Source organism: Hyla sarda, unplaced genomic scaffold, assembly GCF_029499605.1.
Source record: "Hyla sarda isolate aHylSar1 unplaced genomic scaffold, aHylSar1.hap1 scaffold_651, whole genome shotgun sequence".
Classification (NCBI taxonomy): Eukaryota; Metazoa; Chordata; class Amphibia; order Anura; family Hylidae; genus Hyla; species Hyla sarda.
This window is the reverse complement of record NW_026610666.1, coordinates 97-12,057: the sequence shown is the minus strand read 5'-3', so window position 1 is coordinate 12,057 and position 11,961 is coordinate 97. Positions and strand designations below refer to the sequence as shown.

Below are 11,961 nucleotides of genomic sequence, written 5' to 3'. Positions count from 1 at the left end.
AGGTCAGGAAGGGGTGGGCTGAATGTGATGTCACATCCAGTCCACTTACAAAAAACTTAATTTACATGTAGAAACAGCAGAAAATAATTATTGTCTAAAACATACAGGTGTGCGTTCGATTATGATAATATAACATCAATATAAACAGTACTAAGTGATATAACATGGGTGGAATCGGCAATGTGACAAACACATGCGGGAGCTCTGACGAGGTAAACAACATAGCCATGTGGCTGAAAATAAACATAAACAATGGCATCGGTCTATTGTAAGGCGCTCCACTCGCAGCACGCACCGGCATAGCAGTGACAGGAGTATCCACGGACGCGTTGCCAAGCAGACGTCTCTGAACGGAAAACAACCAATCACAGTCCACAGGGCGCGGCTTGCAGCGGAGCGCCCAACATAGTGAGTAAACAACATAGGGAACAACACCATCTATGGAAGAAAAAGGTAAAATAAATACAAAAATAAATAAATGAAATGAAGGCAAGAGATATAAGTAATCCACAATATCCCATGTTAAAGGGTGGGAATAAAAAAAAAAAAAAAAAAAAAAAAAAAAATTAAAAAAAAATTAAAAATATAATAATAATAAAAAAAAAACGCCTTAGGATGTCCATATCGGGCGTTTCTAACAGCAACAACCACAAACTAAAATGTACCTTCTGAACACACATAATAAATTATTTAACACGCCAGAATAAATTAATTGATAGAAAATAATTAATAAAAAATGCGATGATCCCTATAAACAGTACATGATTACATAAAAAATGAATTGATATATATAAATACACAAAATAAATGTACATTAAAATACTAATAAAATTAAGTCTGGATCTTAATAATAAAATAGTATAAATAAGGAGTCAACGCTGTGACAGCTACTAACAAAATGTGATGATAAATACTTAGACAAAAGGCGTCCCCATCCAGTATGTCTACACAATCATATACCCATATCTAAAAGATTTAAAAAAAAATAAAAAATAAAAAAAAAAATATATTAAAAAAAAATATTAAAAAAAAAAAAAAAATAATGATAATTAATGGAAAAATAAAGCTATTAAGATGTTATAACCGCTGAATGTTGCAATATCACAAGGCAGTCTCCACCAACTCATTCAAACCAGACGGTACAAGGGTACGGAGTTTAAAGATCCAGAAATTCTCTCTCCTTCTCAATAAGCTGAATCTCTGGGAATTATCAAGTGCAATATTTTCTATAGCCTGAAGTTTCATGCAACTGAAATCAGACTGATGGTGGGTCAGCAGATGCCGAGATACACTATGCAAGGTGAACCCTAAATTTGCATTGCTACGATGTTTGTTGATCCTCTCCCTGAGGCATTGGGTAGTACGACCCACGTACTGTAGGCCACATGGACACACAAGGAGATAAACAACAAACCGTGTGGAGCAATTAATGAAACGCGTCATGATCCTTTTGTTGTTTTGTGTTCAATAAAATTGCTTGATTAAGAACACTTACCTGCATCCTGTGTATACCTGGATAGAGCAGCGCCTGGATCCATTGGTCTTTTTTCTCACAAGTATTCCAGACACAAGCAGAAGCAGCAGAAGCAGCAGCAGCACCACCTTTTGTTTTTTGGCTGCAGCAGCAGCAAGGCCCACAGGGCTGGCTAGCTGGCTAGCCAGCAAGCAGGTAGCAATGAAAGTAGGAATCTTTCTTTTTAACCCTGTAAGGGGGTGGTGCACTGTACCCGAAGATACTGCCATATCGGGTCAATGCATAGGGCGACGGAAGCAAGCTTCGAAATCGGCCCCCGTTCTCAAAAATCCATTTAATATATGGTCCCCAGATAGGGGACGTATCAGATATAAAACTGATAAGAACAGATACTACACTTGATCTTAGCCAAAAGGCCGAGAAGCGATAACCGTGAAAGGGGCGGGCCCAACAAGGTGCCCTTCATGGGCACTATCACTGCTTGCTGTCAGGGAGGCTGCCAGACAATTTTCCATGCACACTCTGGGCTGGGGGGCAGTCAACCACCAGTACACACAGCAGAACCTAAACCCATACCATTATTGCTAAGCAGCAAGACAGGGGCCCATTGCACTCCCACGGGGCCTTTTTAAATGCAATCCATAACCCGGATTTGCCAGGAACCCTTCTTACTCCTCCTACTTGCATGTGACACTGGGCTTAGGATCTGCATAGGAAACACACACACAAGCACACACCTACCTTTGTTGCCTGCAGATGCCTCCTTGGCTGTCCCCAAACAGTATCAAACCAACACCCACGGGAAGCTGTAAGCATAGAGGACATGCCTGCACCCCATTGGACTTACCTGTGTGGGTTAAACCCGGGTTATTTGACAACCTATGGCGGTGATGGTTCTGCTCAGGCAGAGCAGTGCTGATGCTCCTCATAAAGCTGTCGCTGCTGTGAAGGTTCTAGGTGACATCACAAATCCCTATGGTTACATACACAACAAAGCTGGGTTGTTGTTGTTTACACTCTGCAAGGCCTGTGGAAGTGAGTGACATCATAGCACTGTAGTTCTGAGGGTTCTAGATGGATGCAACAATCTCCTGTTGCTTCTATGAAGGCCATAATAGACGACATCACCAAACAGCTCCATAGTCACATACACAGCAAAGGAGAGATGTTGTTTACACCTAGTGATGTCAGTGGTATTGAGTGACATCACAGCACAGTGCTAAGGCTCCTGGGCCTGGACACAGCAGCGGCTGCAATATCTCAACGGAGAATACGTTTATATATATGTGTGTGTGTGCGCGTATATATATATATATATATATATATATATATATATATATATATATATATTTCTCCGCCGAAATCACTTTTAAACCCATTTCCACCTTTTTTTCCCTTCTCTTCCTCTTACTTTTTTTTCACGTTTTTTTACGTTTTTCTCCTTTTCGCCTCTTTTCTGGGCGTATTATTCTTCTTTTTCTTCTTTTTTTTCGTCTAATGCATACCCCATCAGTGCAGCAATGCTTATTCAATACCGCCAGCAGATGGAGACACTGGGGGATAATTTTCTAAGGATTTACACTGATTTTTCCTGTCTGAATTTGTCGCACAGAAAGTTGCAGGCCAAATATGTGTGACATTTCTGCGACTTTAGCTTCTAGAGCATTTTTACAACATTATACATAGGTGCTGAATACATAAAAAGCGACTGTTCAGCGACAGACAAGTCGCATCGGCTGAAAGTAGGCCAGAATGTCAGTCCATGTTGGAGCAGGTTTAGATACAGTCTAAAGTATAGATCTCAAAGTCTGTGCACAGAATTTAGCAAGGGCCTCGCACCTTCTGATGCATCAGGTAGGTGCACAATAGCATAGCCTAACCCTCTGTACTTTGGTCTATATTGATGCGGGACATAGACAGCCAGCTGATGACCAATCCATTAGTGCAATGGATGGCTGGAAGCATTTGTCTTTGCCTTTGCAATACCACAGAAGCAATGCATGGTCAATGTACAGCAATGACACACCTGTGTGAACAGCCAGGAGACCCCCCCCCCCCCCCATGTTATGTTACATAGTTACATAGTTAGTACGGTCGAAAAAAGACATATGTCCATCAAGTTCAACCAGGGAATTAAGGGGTAGGGGTGTGGCGCGATATTGGGGAAGGGATGAGATTTTATATTTCTTCATAAGCATTAATCTTATTTTGTCAATTAGGAACATTCAGCACCCACCCGCTATCAAGGCAGCTGCCTATCATGTCATGCCCTACCTGCACAGGTGTGCTGGCTACTCAAATGATCCAATTAAGGAGGCCATTTAGTCAGCAGCAGCAGAAGTCCTGTGCCTGGACGCTCCAACAGCGGCCAGACACAAGCAGAAGCAGAAGCAGCAGAAGCAGCAGCAGCACCACCTTTTGTTTTTTGGCTGCAGCAGCAGCAAGGCCCACAGGGCTGGCTAGCTGGCTAGCCAGCAAGCAGGTAGCAATGAAAGTAGGAATCTTTCTTTTTAACCCTGTAAGGGGGTGGTGCACTGTACCCGAAGATACTGCCATATCGGGTCAATGCATAGGGCGACGGAAGCAAGCTTCGAAATCGGCCCCCGTTCTCAAAAATCCATTTAATATATGGTCCCCAGATAGGGGACGTATCAGATATTAAACTGATAAGAACAGATACTACACTTGATCTTAGCCAAAAGGCCGAGAAGCGATAACCGTGAAAGGGGCGGGCCCAACAAGGTGCCCTTCATGGGCACTATCACTGCTTGCTGTCAGGGAGGCTGCCAGACAATTTTCCATGCACACTCTGGGCTGGGGGGCAGTCAACCACCAGTACACACAGCAGAACCTAAACCCATACCATTATTGCTAAGCAGCAAGACAGGGGCCCATTGCACTCCCACGGGGCCTTTTTAAATGCAATCCATAACCCGGATTTGCCAGGAACCCTTCTTACTCCTCCTACTTGCATGTGACACTGGGCTTAGGATCTGCATAGGAAACACACACACAAGCACACACCTACCTTTGTTGCCTGCAGATGCCTCCTTGGCTGTCCCCAAACGGTATCAAACCAACACCCACGGGAAGCTGTAAGCATAGAGGACATGCCTGCACCCCATTGGACTTACCTGTGTGGGTTAAACCCGGGTTATTTGACAACCTATGGCGGTGATGGTTCTGCTCAGGCAGAGCAGTGCTGATGCTCCTCATAAAGCTGTCGCTGCTGTGAAGGTTCTAGGTGACATCACAAATCCCTATGGTTACATACACAACAAAGCTGGGTTGTTGTTGTTTACACTCTGCAAGGCCTGTGGAAGTGAGTGACATCATAGCACTGTAGTTCTGAGGGTTCTAGATGGATGCAACAATCTCCTGTTGCTTCTATGAAGGCCATAATAGACGACATCACCAAACAGCTCCATAGTCACATACACAGCAAAGGAGAGATGTTGTTTACACCTAGTGATGTCAGTGGTATTGAGTGACATCACAGCACAGTGCTAAGGCTCCTGGGCCTGGACACAGCAGCGGCTGCAATATCTCAACGGAGAATACGTTTATATATATGTGTGTGTGTGCGCGTATATATATATATATATATATATATATATATATATATATATATATATATATATTTCTCCGCCGAAATCACTTTTAAACCCATTTCCACCTTTTTTTCCCTTCTCTTCCTCTTACTTTTTTTTCACGTTTTTTTACGTTTTTCTCCTTTTCGCCTCTTTTCTGGGCGTATTATTCTTCTTTTTCTTCTTTTTTTTCGTCTAATGCATACCCCATCAGTGCAGCAATGCTTATTCAATACCGCCAGCAGATGGAGACACTGGGGGATAATTTTCTAAGGATTTATACTGATTTTTCCTGTCTGAATTTGTCGCACAGAAAGTTGCAGGCCAAATATGTGTGACATTTCTGCGACTTTAGCTTCTAGAGCATTTTTACAACATTATACATAGGTGCTGAATACATAAAAAGCGACTGTTCAGCGACAGACAAGTCGCATCGGCTGAAAGTAGGCCAGAATGTCAGTCCATGTTGGAGCAGGTTTAGATACAGTCTAAAGTATAGATCTCAAAGTCTGTGCACAGAATTTAGCAAGGGCCTCGCACCTTCTGATGCATCAGGTAGGTGCACAATAGCATAGCCTAACCCTCTGTACTTTGGTCTATATTGATGCGGGACATAGACAGCCAGCTGATGACCAATCCATTAGTGCAATGGATGGCTGGAAGCATTTGTCTTTGCCTTTGCAATACCACAGAAGCAATGCATGGTCAATGTACAGCAATGACACACCTGTGTGAACAGCCAGGAGACCCCCCCCCCCCCCCCCCATGTTATGTTACATAGTTACATAGTTAGTACGGTCGAAAAAAGACATATGTCCATCAAGTTCAACCAGGGAATTAAGGGGTAGGGGTGTGGCGCGATATTGGGGAAGGGATGAGATTTTATATTTCTTCATAAGCATTAATCTTATTTTGTCAATTAGGAACATTCAGCACCCACCCGCTATCAAGGCAGCTGCCTATTATGTCATGCCCTACCTGCACAGGTGTGCTGGCTACTCAAATGATCCAATTAAGGAGGCCATTTAGTCAGCAGCAGCAGAAGTCCTGTGCCTGGACGCTCCAACAGCGGCCAGACACAAGCAGAAGCAGAAGCAGCAGAAGCAGCAGAAGCAGCAGCAGCACCACCTTTTGTTTTTTGGCTGCAGCAGCAGCAAGGCCCACAGGGCTGGCTAGCTGGCTAGCCAGCAAGCAGGTAGCAATGAAAGTAGGAATCTTTCTTTTTAACCCTGTAAGGGGGTGGTGCACTGTACCCGAAGATACTGCCATATCGGGTCAATGCATAGGGCGACGGAAGCAAGCTTCGAAATCGGCCCCCGTTCTCAAAAATCCATTTAATATATGGTCCCCAGATAGGGGACGTATCAGATATTAAACTGATAAGAACAGATACTACACTTGATCTTAGCCAAAAGGCCGAGAAGCGATAACCGTGAAAGGGGCGGGCCCAACAAGGTGCCCTTCATGGGCACTATCACTGCTTGCTGTCAGGGAGGCTGCCAGACAATTTTCCATGCACACTCTGGGCTGGGGGGCAGTCAACCACCAGTACACACAGCAGAACCTAAACCCATACCATTATTGCTAAGCAGCAAGACAGGGGCCCATTGCACTCCCACGGGGCCTTTTTAAATGCAATCCATAACCCGGATTTGCCAGGAACCCTTCTTACTCCTCCTACTTGCATGTGACACTGGGCTTAGGATCTGCATAGGAAACACACACACAAGCACACACCTACCTTTGTTGCCTGCAGATGCCTCCTTGGCTGTCCCCAAACGGTATCAAACCAACACCCACGGGAAGCTGTAAGCATAGAGGACATGCCTGCACCCCATTGGACTTACCTGTGTGGGTTAAACCCGGGTTATTTGACAACCTATGGCGGTGATGGTTCTGCTCAGGCAGAGCAGTGCTGATGCTCCTCATAAAGCTGTCGCTGCTGTGAAGGTTCTAGGTGACATCACAAATCCCTATGGTTACATACACAACAAAGCTGGGTTGTTGTTGTTTACACTCTGCAAGGCCTGTGGAAGTGAGTGACATCATAGCACTGTAGTTCTGAGGGTTCTAGATGGATGCAACAATCTCCTGTTGCTTCTATGAAGGCCATAATAGACGACATCACCAAACAGCTCCATAGTCACATACACAGCAAAGGAGAGATGTTGTTTACACCTAGTGATGTCAGTGGTATTGAGTGACATCACAGCACAGTGCTAAGGCTCCTGGGCCTGGACACAGCAGCGGCTGCAATATCTCAACGGAGAATACGTTTATATATATGTGTGTGTGTGTGCGCGTATATATATATATATATATATATATATATATATATATATATATATATTTCTCCGCCGAAATCACTTTTAAACCCATTTCCACCTTTTTTTCCCTTCTCTTCCTCTTACTTTTTTTTCACGTTTTTTTACGTTTTTCTCCTTTTCGCCTCTTTTCTGGGCGTATTATTCTTCTTTTTCTTCTTTTTTTTCGTCTAATGCATACCCCATCAGTGCAGCAATGCTTATTCAATACCGCCAGCAGATGGAGACACTGGGGGATAATTTTCTAAGGATTTATACTGATTTTTCCTGTCTGAATTTGTCGCACAGAAAGTTGCAGGCCAAATATGTGTGACATTTCTGCGACTTTAGCTTCTAGAGCATTTTTACAACATTATACATAGGTGCTGAATACATAAAAAGCGACTGTTCAGCGACAGACAAGTCGCATCGGCTGAAAGTAGGCCAGAATGTCAGTCCATGTTGGAGCAGGTTTAGATACAGTCTAAAGTATAGATCTCAAAGTCTGTGCACAGAATTTAGCAAGGGCCTCGCACCTTCTGATGCATCAGGTAGGTGCACAATAGCATAGCCTAACCCTCTGTACTTTGGTCTATATTGATGCGGGACATAGACAGCCAGCTGATGACCAATCCATTAGTGCAATGGATGGCTGGAAGCATTTGTCTTTGCCTTTGAAATACCACAGAAGCAATGCATGGTCAATGTACAGCAATGACACACCTGTGTGAACAGCCAGGAGACCCCCCCCCCCCCATGTTATGTTACATAGTTACATAGTTAGTACGGTCGAAAAAAGACATATGTCCATCAAGTTCAACCAGGGAATTAAGGGGTAGGGGTGTGGCGCGATATTGGGGAAGGGATGAGATTTTATATTTCTTCATAAGCATTAATCTTATTTTGTCAATTAGGAACATTCAGCACCCACCCGCTATCAAGGCAGCTGCCTATCATGTCATGCCCTACCTGCACAGGTGTGCTGGCTACTCAAATGATCCAATTAAGGAGGCCATTTAGTCAGCAGCAGCAGAAGTCCTGTGCCTGGACGCTCCAACAGCGGCCAGACACAAGCAGAAGCAGAAGCAGCAGAAGTAGCAGCAGCACCACCTTTTGTTTTTTGGCTGCAGCAGCAGCAAGGCCCACAGGGCTGGCTAGCTGGCTAGCCAGCAAGCAGGTAGCAATGAAAGTAGGAATCTTTCTTTTTAACCCTGTAAGGGGGTGGTGCACTGTACCCGAAGATACTGCCATATCGGGTCAATGCATAGGGCGACGGAAGCAAGCTTCGAAATCGGCCCCCGTTCTCAAAAATCCATTTAATATATGGTCCCCAGATAGGGGACGTATCAGATATTAAACTGATAAGAACAGATACTACACTTGATCTTAGCCAAAAGGCCGAGAAGCGATAACCGTGAAAGGGGCGGGCCCAACAAGGTGCCCTTCATGGGCACTATCACTGCTTGCTGTCAGGGAGGCTGCCAGACAATTTTCCATGCACACTCTGGGCTGGGGGGCAGTCAACCACCAGTACACACAGCAGAACCTAAACCCATACCATTATTGCTAAGCAGCAAGACAGGGGCCCATTGCACTCCCACGGGGCCTTTTTAAATGCAATCCATAACCCGGATTTGCCAGGAACCCTTCTTACTCCTCCTACTTGCATGTGACACTGGGCTTAGGATCTGCATAGGAAACACACACACAAGCACACACCTACCTTTGTTGCCTGCAGATGCCTCCTTGGCTGTCCCCAAACGGTATCAAACCAACACCCACGGGAAGCTGTAAGCATAGAGGACATGCCTGCACCCCATTGGACTTACCTGTGTGGGTTAAACCCGGGTTATTTGACAACCTATGGCGGTGATGGTTCTGCTCAGGCAGAGCAGTGCTGATGCTCCTCATAAAGCTGTCGCTGCTGTGAAGGTTCTAGGTGACATCACAAATCCCTATGGTTACATACACAACAAAGCTGGGTTGTTGTTGTTTACACTCTGCAAGGCCTGTGGAAGTGAGTGACATCATAGCACTGTAGTTCTGAGGGTTCTAGATGGATGCAACAATCTCCTGTTGCTTCTATGAAGGCCATAATAGACGACATCACCAAACAGCTCCATAGTCACATACACAGCAAAGGAGAGATGTTGTTTACACCTAGTGATGTCAGTGGTATTGAGTGACATCACAGCACAGTGCTAAGGCTCCTGGGCCTGGACACAGCAGCGGCTGCAATATCTCAACGGAGAATACGTTTATATATATGTGTGTGTGTGCGCGTATATATATATATATATATATATATATATATATATATATATATATTTCTCCGCCGAAATCACTTTTAAACCCATTTCCACCTTTTTTTCCCTTCTCTTCCTCTTACTTTTTTTTCACGTTTTTTTACGTTTTTCTCCTTTTCGCCTCTTTTCTGGGCGTATTATTCTTCTTTTTCTTCTTTTTTTTCGTCTAATGCATACCCCATCAGTGCAGCAATGCTTATTCAATACCGCCAGCAGATGGAGACACTGGGGGATAATTTTCTAAGGATTTATACTGATTTTTCCTGTCTGAATTTGTCGCACAGAAAGTTGCAGGCCAAATATGTGTGACATTTCTGCGACTTTAGCTTCTAGAGCATTTTTACAACATTATACATAGGTGCTGAATACATAAAAAGCGACTGTTCAGCGACAGACAAGTCGCATCGGCTGAAAGTAGGCCAGAATGTCAGTCCATGTTGGAGCAGGTTTAGATACAGTCTAAAGTATAGATCTCAAAGTCTGTGCACAGAATTTAGCAAGGGCCTCGCACCTTCTGATGCATCAGGTAGGTGCACAATAGCATAGCCTAACCCTCTGTACTTTGGTCTATATTGATGCGGGACATAGACAGCCAGCTGATGACCAATCCATTAGTGCAATGGATGGCTGGAAGCATTTGTCTTTGCCTTTGCAATACCACAGAAGCAATGCATGGTCAATGTACAGCAATGACACACCTGTGTGAACAGCCAGGAGACCCCCCCCCCCCCCCATGTTATGTTACATAGTTACATAGTTAGTACGGTCGAAAAAAGACATATGTCCATCAAGTTCAACCAGGGAATTAAGGGGTAGGGGTGTGGCGCGATATTGGGGAAGGGATGAGATTTTATATTTCTTCATAAGCATTAATCTTATTTTGTCAATTAGGAACATTCAGCACCCACCCGCTATCAAGGCAGCTGCCTATCATGTCATGCCCTACCTGCACAGGTGTGCTGGCTACTCAAATGATCCAATTAAGGAGGCCATTTAGTCAGCAGCAGCAGAAGTCCTGTGCCTGGACGCTCCAACAGCGGCCAGACACAAGCAGAAGCAGAAGCAGCAGAGCAGCAGCAGCACCACCTTTTGTTTTTTGGCTGCAGCAGCAGCAAGGCCCACAGGGCTGGCTAGCTGGCTAGCCAGCAAGCAGGTAGCAATGAAAGTAGGAATCTTTCTTTTTAACCCTGTAAGGGGGTGGTGCACTGTACCCGAAGATACTGCCATATCGGGTCAATGCATAGGGCGACGGAAGCAAGCTTCGAAATCGGCCCCCGTTCTCAAAAATCCATTTAATATATGGTCCCCAGATAGGGGACGTATCAGATATTAAACTGATAAGAACAGATACTACACTTGATCTTAGCCAAAAGGCCGAGAAGCGATAACCGTGAAAGGGGCGGGCCCAACAAGGTGCCCTTCATGGGCACTATCACTGCTTGCTGTCAGGGAGGCTGCCAGACAATTTTCCATGCACACTCTGGGCTGGGGGGCAGTCAACCACCAGTACACACAGCAGAACCTAAACCCATACCATTATTGCTAAGCAGCAAGACAGGGGCCCATTGCACTCCCACGGGGCCTTTTTAAATGCAATCCATAACCCGGATTTGCCAGGAACCCTTCTTACTCCTCCTACTTGCATGTGACACTGGGCTTAGGATCTGCATAGGAAACACACACACAAGCACACACCTACCTTTGTTGCCTGCAGATGCCTCCTTGGCTGTCCCCAAACGGTATCAAACCAACACCCACGGGAAGCTGTAAGCATAGAGGACATGCCTGCACCCCATTGGACTTACCTGTGTGGGTTAAACCCGGGTTATTTGACAACCTATGGCGGTGATGGTTCTGCTCAGGCAGAGCAGTGCTGATGCTCCTCATAAAGCTGTCGCTGCTGTGAAGGTTCTAGGTGACATCACAAATCCCTATGGTTACATACACAACAAAGCTGGGTTGTTGTTGTTTACACTCTGCAAGGCCTGTGGAAGTGAGTGACATCATAGCACTGTAGTTCTGAGGGTTCTAGATGGATGCAACAATCTCCTGTTGCTTCTATGAAGGCCATAATAGACGACATCACCAAACAGCTCCATAGTCACATACACAGCAAAGGAGAGATGTTGTTTACACCTAGTGATGTCAGTGGTATTGAGTGACATCACAGCACAGTGCTAAGGCTCCTGGGCCTGGACACAGCAGCGGCTGCAATATCTCAACGGAGAATACGTTTATATATATGTGTGTGTGTGCGCGTATATATATATATATATATATATATATAT

At 44.8% G+C, this 11,961-nt stretch overlaps 5 non-coding genes across 5 annotated transcripts; all 5 read right to left on the bottom strand.

Annotated features, from left to right (window-relative positions):
- Positions 1-1,711: 1,711 nt before the first annotated feature.
- On the bottom strand, positions 1,712-1,902 carry LOC130342533 (U2 spliceosomal RNA). The gene has a single exon (XR_008882158.1). It is a non-coding gene; the product is annotated as a U2 spliceosomal RNA (small nuclear RNA).
- A 2,096-nt stretch (positions 1,903-3,998) lies between these two features.
- On the bottom strand, positions 3,999-4,189 carry LOC130342538 (U2 spliceosomal RNA). The gene has a single exon (XR_008882161.1). It is a non-coding gene; the product is annotated as a U2 spliceosomal RNA (small nuclear RNA).
- A 2,112-nt stretch (positions 4,190-6,301) lies between these two features.
- On the bottom strand, positions 6,302-6,492 carry LOC130342526 (U2 spliceosomal RNA). The gene has a single exon (XR_008882151.1). It is a non-coding gene; the product is annotated as a U2 spliceosomal RNA (small nuclear RNA).
- Positions 6,493-8,586: 2,094 nt separating this feature from the next.
- LOC130342513 (U2 spliceosomal RNA) lies at positions 8,587-8,777 on the bottom strand. The gene has a single exon (XR_008882140.1). It is a non-coding gene; the product is annotated as a U2 spliceosomal RNA (small nuclear RNA).
- A 2,091-nt stretch (positions 8,778-10,868) lies between these two features.
- LOC130342490 (U2 spliceosomal RNA) lies at positions 10,869-11,059 on the bottom strand. Its single transcript, XR_008882128.1, has one exon. It is a non-coding gene; the product is annotated as a U2 spliceosomal RNA (small nuclear RNA).
- Between the last annotated feature and the right edge of the window lie 902 nt (positions 11,060-11,961).